General features: G+C 45.4%; 1 pseudogene; it reads right to left on the bottom strand.

The window, feature by feature from the left end:
• Window positions 1-4,104: 4,104 nt before the first annotated feature.
• Window positions 4,105-9,740, bottom strand: part of LOC112070029 (piggyBac transposable element-derived protein 4-like) — a 17,544-nt pseudogene continuing 11,908 nt past the window's right edge.

The raw sequence follows: 9,740 nt of genomic DNA, 5'->3' as shown, positions 1-9,740 counted from the left end.
CCAAGGTAGAATACTCTGAGCGCAGCCCAATACAGAATCTGGCAGTGGCTTCTGATTAAATTAAATGTTCACAGAACCGCTTGTGGCAATTTCGATGAGGCTATTGTTCAGATATCGGTAAGTGGACTGGAGGCAGGGTAGGAAAGGGATAACGAATCCAGTTGATTGTGTCATCCGTTTCGGGAAAGTAGCTGCGTAATTGCTCACCCAACTCACTCAGATGCTTCGCTATATCACATTTGACATGATCCGTAAGCTTGAGTTAATTTGAACACAAAAATCATACAATGATGGAAAGACCTGTGTGTTGTCCTTGTTAATGCAGACAGAGAAGAGGTGCAGGAAATCAAGTAGAGGAAAATGTGAGGTGCCGGTACTCAGTTCCCGTGAGCTCCTGCCTAAGTATTGTGTTTAGGTAAAAAGATAAATAATGTCCCGTTTGGAACACTGACAATTGTTTTTATTTTTTTCACTCAATCTGATTGGGTGGACCTGGCCCACCAAGGCCCACCCTTGCCTACACCTATGGTCTGTTGATCAACTGAGGTGAATGAACTTACAGCAGCCAAGGTGATAATGGCTAGGATCACTTTTGCTTGTTTTTGCTGTTCTCCAAATAGCATTTTAAAGTTTATTTTATTGTATAGAAATGCAGTAAATGAGCTTTAACTTTCCAAAAGAAATCCTGCGGGGGCAGGGGGGGACATTTCCCTTATTCCTGTCCTCACTAAAACTCAAACCCTGCTTACGGCCCTTGTAATGGGGATATGAATTGCTTCCCCTGGTCCTGTGGCCATTGCTAAGGTCAACGGCATCATGGACTTTACCCAGAACGAATACATGTTTGNCAAGACAATAACCTCAAGCACACATCAAAATCCACAAAGAAATTATAAACTGATCACAATCAATATTGTTCAATGGCCATCTCAGTCTCCAGACAAAACATTTTAGAAAATGGATCAGGGTTGTTATCCTTGCAAGGTGAGATATTGAAGGGTTTTGACAATTTTTATTTTTGAAAAATGTTTTCGACTTGATAAACAAAATCTCTTTCTCTGAGCAATTGTATTCCTATAAAGTACAATAAAGCTCAGTATTTGTATTATTTATTTTATACAGTATTTTTTTACCATCTTTGTCAAGGGTGCCAATAATTCTGTTTAGATTGCTATGGTCTGAAAAAACTAAATCTGTCGATACCATAGTAAGATGTTGCACTGTATGCTATTTAATTTCTACATTTTTCTATAGGTTGTTATCAATAAGACGTCACAATACGGTGCAGAGAGTTCGATTAGCCTGCTGGGGGGCAAGGAGACCACAGCTCTGCTAAAACCATTGACAACTGCATAACATTTAAGGGATTGTAAACATTTATTGAATTGTTTGGTTGTAATATCATCATCTCGTGAAGAGCATACAGTGCCTTCAGAAAGTACTAAAACCCCTTGACTATTCCACATTATGTTGTGTTACAGCCTGAATTAAAATTCAAAATATATATATACAGTTGAAGGCGGAAGTTTACATACACCTTAGGCAAAAACATTTAAACTCAGTTTTTCACAATTCCTGACATTTAATCTGAGTAAAAATTCCCTGTTTTAGGTCAGTTAGGATCTCCACTTTATTTTAAGAATGTGAAATGTCAGAATAATAGTAGAGAATTATTTATTTCAGCTTTTACTTCTTTCATCACATTCCCAGTGGGTCAGACGTTTGTTTAAAATTGTTTAACGTGGGTCAAACGTTTCAGGTAGCCTTCCACAAGCTTCATACAATAAGTTGGGTGAACTTTGGCCCATTCCTCCTGACAGAGCTGGAGAAACTGAGTCAGGTTTGTAGGCCTCCATGCTCGCACACACTTTTTCAGTTCTGCCCACAAATTTTCTATGGGATTGAGGTCAGGGCTTTGTGATGGCTACTCCAATACCTTGACCTTGTTGTCCTTAAGCCATTTTGCCACAACTTTGGAAGTATGCTTGGGGTCATTGTCCATTTGGAAGACCCATTTGTGACCAACTGTTGGAGGAGATTCAAGTCTACACTTGGTTTTTGTACTAAATGCTGAAGACTTAATATAATGTCTCTAAACTTGTTGGTTCGTAGGTTCTGGAGACAAGGACAGCCAGATATTCATCTGGGTAGTGAGGATTTGTGGTATTTAACAGTTTCAATAATTAACATCAGTACATTTAATTCTGATTTCATTGATTTAATAGAATGGCAATTAGTAGTGCATTTTTTATATTATAGCTAATGTAGTATCTAAAAGTTAAATGCACAATCTTTAAACAGTAATTAAGTTCATGTCAGATGTGATAATATTACACACATACACTGAGTGTACAAAAAATGACTTAGCCTGACTAGGTAAATCCAGGTGAAAGCTATGATCCCTTATTGATGTCACCTGTTAAATCCATTTCAATCAGTGTAGATGAAGGGGAGGAGACCYGTTAACCCTCCCGTCYTCCTCGTATTGTGTCTAGCCCCCGCGTCCTCCGGGTCACCCTGTCCCGTCCTGGCTAAAGGCCCAATGTGCGCAAGTGTGACAGTATGCGTGCGTGTGAACAGCCTTTGCAGATGTATTTCTTACACCTGCAGCACACAGTGTGTTTCTTGGAGTCCTTCTTGGGTGGGCAGAGCTGACACCTCTTCCTCTTACTTGCCCCGGTGGCCAGGGCAGCGGCCGTGCCAGCGGCGGGCTCCTCGCGCTGTTGATCACGAGCCGCCGTAGCACTCTGTAGGACTTTGACAAGTGCTGACGCNATGGACTTTACCCAGAACGAATACATGTTTGTCAAAAACCTGGTTGCCTCTGCAATAAGGCYAACACTTGGCCACAAGTGGATCTTCCAACAAGACAATAACCTCAAGCACACATCAAAATCCACAAAGAAATTATAAACTGATCACAATCAATATTGTTCAATGGCCATCTCAGTCTCCAGACAAAACATTTTAGAAAATGGATCAGGGTTGTTATCCTTGCAAGGTGAGATATTGAAGGGTTTTGACAATTTTTATTTTTGAAAAATGTTTTCGACTTGATAAACAAAATCTCTTTCTCTGAGCAATTGTATTACTATAAAGTACAATATAGCTCAGTATTTGTATTATTTATTTCATACAGTATTTTTTTAACATCTTTGTCAAGGGTGCCAATAATTTGGTTTAGATTGCTATGGTCTGAAAACTAAATCTGTCGATACCATAGTAAGATGTTGCACTGTATGCTATTTAATTTCTACATTTTTCTATAGGTTTTTATCAATAAGACATCACAATATGGTGCAGAGTTCGATTAGCCTGCTGGGGGACAAGGAGACCACAGCTCTGCTAAAACCATTGACAACTGCATAACATTTAAGGGATTGTAAACATTTTTTGAATTGTTTGGTTGTAATATCATCATCTCGTGAAGAGCATACAGTGCCTTCAGAAAGTACTAAAACCCCTTGACTATTCCACATGATGTTGTGTTACAGCCTGAATTAAAATTCAAAATATATATATACAGTAGAAGGCGGAAGTTTACATACACCTTAGGCAAAAACATTTAAACTCAGTTTTTCACAATTCCTGACATTTAATCTGAGTAAAAATTCCCTGTTTTTGGTCAGTTAGGATCACCACTTTATTTTAAGAATGTGAAATGTCAGAATAATAGTAGAGAATTATTTATTTCAGCTTTTACTTCTTTCATCACATTCCCAGTGGGTCAGACGTTTGTTTAAAATTGTTTAACGTGGGTCAAACGTTTCAGGTAGCCTTCCACAAGCTTCATACAATAAGTTGGGTGAATTTTTGCCCATTCCTCCTGGCAGAGCTGGAGAAACTGAGTCAGGTTTGTAGGCCTCCATGCTCGCACACACTTTTTCAGTTCTGCCCACACATTTTCTATGGGATTGAGGTCAGGGCTTTGTGATGGCTACTCCAATACCTTGACTTTGTTGTCCTTAAGCCATTTTGCCACAACTTTGGAAGTATGCTTGGGGTCATTGTCCATTTGGAAGACCCAGTTGTGACCAACTGTTGGAGGAGATTCAAGTCTAGCCGTTATTACCTCTTTAAAGAGAAGAAAACTTGGAGTCAGAACAGTGCAGAATGTATAAAGAGAGGAGCGGACCTTGTGATCATAAACAGTTGAGACAAACAGGTGAGAGAGAAGGTGAAAGAGAGGGAGAGCGACAGATACAGACAGGCAGAGATATTAAACATACTAAATATGTTTTCCCCAGGTGTTTCTGAATAAACTGGCTAACAATAAGAAGTTCTGGACTTTTCTGACTGAGTCACTGAAGGAAGGCCCCTGGAAATGAGTGGATGAAACAAATCTAACTAAAACACAGTTTGTAAAATACAAATGGATCTTGTAGACACTTGGTTTTTGTACTAAATGCTGAAGACTTAATATAATGTCTCTAAACTTGTTGGTTCGTAGGTTCTGGAGACAAGGACAGCCAGATATTCATCTGGGTAGTGAGGATTTGTGGTATTTAACAGTTTCAATAATTAACATCAGTACATTTCATTCTGATTTCATTGATTTAATAGAATGGCAATTAGTAGTGAATTTTTTATATTATAGCTAATGTAGTATCTAAAAGTTAAATGCACAATCTTTAAACAGTAATTAAGTTCATGTCAGATGTGATAATATTACACACATACACTGAGTGTACAAAAAATGACTTAGCCTGACTAGGTAAATCCAGGTGAAAGCTATGATCCCTTATTGATGTCACCGGTTAAATCCATTTCAATCAGTGTAGATGAAGGGGAGGAGACCAGTTAACCCTCCCGTCATCCTCGTATTGTGTCTAGCCCCCGCGTCCTCCGGGTCACCCTGTCCCGTCCTGGCTAAAGGCCCAATGTGCGCAAGTGTGACAGTATGCGTGCGTGTGAACAGCCTTTGCAGATGTATTTCTTACACCTGCAGCACACCGTGTGTTTCTTGGAGTCCTTCTTGGGTGGGCAGAGCTGACACCTCTTCCTCTTACTTGCCCCGGTGGCCGGGGCAGCGGCCGTGCCAGCGGCGGGCTCCTCGCGCTGTTGATCGCGAGCCGCCGTAGCACTCTGTAGGACTTTGACAAGTGCTGACGCCGCTTCGGTGCGGGGGAGATGCTGTCTTCTTTGGATCAGCGGCTTCACAAGTGCCTTTCCCAGCTGCTCGAGGAACACCCTGCGCTTGTTCCGCTTGCGAGGCATCCAGTCAGGCTTGATCTCTCGCCATTTGACAAAGGTGTTGTAGGAGGACACGTCGAGGATGTTGTGGAAGACGACCAGTGGCCAGTGGGCAGTCATCCGTCTGCAGCTGTAGGTGCCAACCACCTTGTCTAGGTTGTCCACGCCGCCCTTGTTGCAGTTGTAGTCTAGGATGACGGCCGGCTTCCTGTCGCGGCGATCGCTAATGTCGCCTTCTGTGTGCAGCGTGCTCAAAGTAGCATGTTCTTGTTTTTCTTTGCCAGGTAGGACACTAGAGTGGCGGAGGGCGTGAAGGCAAACCTGGAGGACAGGACCTGTCTGCCCTTGGACTCGAGCAGCGCGGGCAGGAGCTCGGCCTTGTTCTTTCTCACCGTGCCCACCATGGTGAGGTTCCTCTCGAGGAGCCGCTGGCCCAGTTCGTAGGAGGTGAAGAAGTTGTCACAGGTGACGTTGCGACCGCTCAGTCCCGTTGTCAGATCGAGGACGACGCGCATCCCCTGGTTCTTCTCGGGGCCTCCGCTGGCCGCCTTGCCGGTGTACACTTGCATCTTCCAAGCGTAGCTGGACTTGGCGTCGCAGGCCACCCACGACTTGATGCCGTATTTCGCCGGCTTGCTGGGGATGTACTGACGGAAAGGACAGCGGCCTTTTGGAAAGGGGAGAAGAGATTAGCCTCGTTACTGTCTCATTGGGGCCAACGGCCTTTTGTGTTACACATGCTGCTACTGCTGCTAGTGCTGCCACAGCCGCTGCTACAGCCGCTACGGCTACTACCTCTCTATAGACACGCACGCACGCACGCACGCACGCACAGGCACACACTCACGCACGCATTCACACACACACAGTACCTCTGAACGTGACCAGTTGCTCGTCCACCGTCACGTCAGGCCCCGGGTTATAGAGGGCAGTACCATAATTATTGTAACACTGTATAGCTCTCCTCAGCAGTGGCAGAAGGATTCTAACATTGTATAGCTGTCCTCAGCAGTGCCTGATTGCTTCTAACACTGTATAGCTCTCCTAGACAGTGCCAGAATGCTTCTAACACTGTATAGCTGTCCTCAGCAGTGCCAGAATGATTGTAATGCCGTATAGCTGTCCTCAGCAGTCCCAGTGCCGCTGTGACGAGGAGCGGTTGAACATAGAACCGAGCTCGGTGGACGACAGCTAACCGGCGTGCAGGGAGGAGATGATGGGGAACATCACCGCAGGTGACCTGCTGACCAGAGAACGCCAGGCCAGCCCCTCTTTCTCCACCACCTGGTCACAAGCTGAATGCTGCAAGATGACAACTGCGCTATGACTTCAACTGCTTCTGCCATGTGAACGGCAAGTCAGTTTGTACAAAGGTCTAAGCCAGGGCTGTCCAACCCTGTTCTTACAGAGCTACCCTCCTGTAGGTTTTCACTCCAACCCAGTTGTAACCAACCTGATTCAGCTTTTCAAGCGCATATATATTAGAATCAGGTGCGCTAGATGAGGGTTAAGTCCGCTGACCAGAGAACGCCAGGCCAGCCCCTCTTTCTCCACCACCTGGTCACAAGCTGAATGCTGCAAGAATGACTGTGGCGAACCTCACCGACCTCCATGTCACAGCGCTGACCCTCTACACAAACACATACAACCGCACCTTTCCTTTGATCTTCGACGTGGAAGCCAGATATCTGGGCCCTGATGCAAATGTTTACCGCTTGTGCTTCCTGTTCAAGTCCCTCCACTTCCTGTTGATCGTGCCCTACTGCCTGCTGGTGTATGCTGACAGCGGGCGCAGGGACAACTTGCGAGGGGAGGTGGGCGCATCAGGTGCGCACCGGGCACTTTGTCCTGGCGTCCATGCGGCGGTACAGCTCCAGGTTTGATCTGACCATCCGAACATGCACAGGCACCTGCTGCCCTGCTCCAACTCACGCCACTGTCGCTACTCTCAGGCCTCTATGTGCTGGTGCACCCTACGAGCTGTTCAGGGTGGTGGCGGTAAAGAAGGTACCTAACAAATGGAGAGGGGCTCTGACATGGCAATTCTACCTGGAGTCTATTGGCACTATGACCAACCTCAACTGCGCTATGACTTCTGCCATGTGAACGGCAAGTCAGTTTGTACAAAGGTCTAAGCCAGGGCTGTCAACCCTGTTCCTACAGAGCTACCCTTGTAGGTTTTCACTCCAACCCCAGTTGGAACCAACCTGATTCAGCTTTTCAAGCAGCTAATTATTAGAATCAGGTGCGCTAGATGAGGGTTGGAGTGAAAACCTCCAGGATGGTAGCACTCCAGGAACAGGGTTGGACAGCCTGCTCTAAGCAAATAACATTTGTTTGAAGAATCGATTAATTGACTGATTTTAAGATTTTTCAGTAGACACTACTACCCACTATTCAGCCTTAAACATGGACTGCAATCATCACTTTTTTCTCTCTCTACATATAAAACACTCAAACCTACCTTCCAATGTACCTATACATCTCTCTAAACTCAAAATCCCTCAACAGTCTCTGCAGTGGCAATTTGGTAGATGTGGCAGTACAATCTGTGTGATGTCTCCCTAATAGAGCTTTCAAACAGCAATGTGTTTTTCTAGTAGACCTGCCAGTGTCTGTCTCCAAGTACGGTCTGCATCCTCCAAAAGCCCACATGCTCATTTGGTGCATCCAACTCAAACGTTCCATCTCCATAAACACTTCCCTCTCCATTTCCCTGCCTGCCCAAAGCATGTCTCCAGCTCCCAGCATTGGTCGGGCTCCAGCAGGAACCCCCACGGGACTCAGAGGTCAGGTAGCGTCGGACTCCCTGCCATGCGAGGCGTCCACTAGCTCCCGCAGACGCGGCAAAGTGCCACGGTGGTCTGAGGGTAATGCTCGGCTTGATCGCCTCCTTAATGTATTCCGCCGTGATCTCTGTGACCTTTAAACTTTTCCCTAGACATGCTAGATCTAAGAGAGTCTGGTTGGGTGTTGTTGAGAGGCCAATGAGGAAGCAGAGGAAGAGGTCATAAGTTCCATGCGTATTCCATAAAACCCTGCCCACGGTGCATCTGTGGAGGTCTAAAAGAGTTTCTCTCCTGAACGTCCCTTTCAATTGTTGGCGGTAGTAGTTTGGAGTAGTAGGTTTATCCTTTATTTGTGTAGGTGAGAAACACGTGCAGAGCGGTTAGGTAGTATTGATGCCTGTGTACGCAAAAGCGGTACATTTCCTCCAGGTACATCTTAACACCTGCTATGAGCGGCCTACACACCTGTGGAATATGGAACTTTTGGAACATGAATTCCGCATTTCTTCACATCGCTCTCGCTGAATATGAGGCTTCCTCTTTCCAGTTGTAGAAAAGCCAGCTTCCAAGCTTACGAACAACCTCTCTGATAGATTCTGAGTGTTCACATTTTGATCGTTCTTCAAACCGATATGAACGAGCAAAAAGTACGTGTAAAGTTGTGTCAGATGTCTATCTCGACACACTCTCCCACCTCAGTATTTCTTAAAATGGCCGCCAACATCTCACAGCACAACGGTGTTTGATACAGGATGCAGAGGTTCCGTGATGACTAGGGCATTAGCTTTCATGACTAGGGAGATAGCTTTGTGCACCAGACTCTGATCGCCAAACCTCTTTCTAAAGAACTCCCTCCTCTGGGTGTCGTCAAAGCCCCGTATCTCTGTCAAGCACTGTTGATGGGTATGAACTGGCAGCCGCAGGCCTGGTAGGGGGGAGGGAAGAAGCAGACGTAGGTGGAGGGAAGAAGCAGCTGACACCAGATGAGGTTCGCTCGGAGGATGGGCAAAGGCATCTCCTTATTGATGTCAGACTCCACTGATATGCTTTCAAAGTCCAGGGAAGGTTGAATTTGTCCAATCCGTCCAAGATGAAGTCCACTTTAGACCGACTCAGATCCAGACCAGCGTTCTCGTCTCTGACGTCATGGACGAGTGGAAGTGGCTGATGAGGCCACTCAGACTGAAGCTCCGTCAATTAGCCAATTAGTTCATTGAAGGGAAAGACAAACAGAGGAAACAAAATCGTGATTGGCTCTGTCCTCTGCTCAGTTAAAAACAAACTTCTAGACAATTGCCATCTTCCGTGAGCCCGCGGGTCCCTTCAACAGGACGGTTTTTACTTGAGGCCAATCCAGAGATAACGGTGGTTTGAAGATATTGTCAAGCTTGATCGTTTGCTTCCTCATTAGCAGTGGGCATATCTGATGGTGACCTTACGGTTCCCGTGGCAGCATACCTATGTTGTGCCATTGGATGTTGCCCCGGTGATGAGGAGTTCCACATAGGAGTGTGTGAGGCACTGCTCCGCACCTCTTGTCCTCTGGTGTCCTCACACAAAGACGCGCACCTCCCTCTCGCTCTAATTTGAGTTTCTCCCTGACTCCTCCTACTGTTGGGATAACACAGAGAGAGAGAGAGAGAGAGATCGGGAATTCAGATTAGATTATTTAGGAATTTGTGGCAGGTGAACAATTTATGTATGCATGCCGACGAAGAAACATTCTGACTGAAACTAAATCTATTATTGTTCGGATGA

Source organism: Salvelinus sp. IW2-2015, unplaced genomic scaffold (genome assembly GCF_002910315.2).
Source record: "Salvelinus sp. IW2-2015 unplaced genomic scaffold, ASM291031v2 Un_scaffold1204, whole genome shotgun sequence".
In the NCBI taxonomy this organism is placed as follows: Eukaryota; Metazoa; Chordata; class Actinopteri; order Salmoniformes; family Salmonidae; genus Salvelinus; species Salvelinus sp. IW2-2015.
This window is presented reverse-complemented; position numbering and strand designations above follow the sequence as displayed.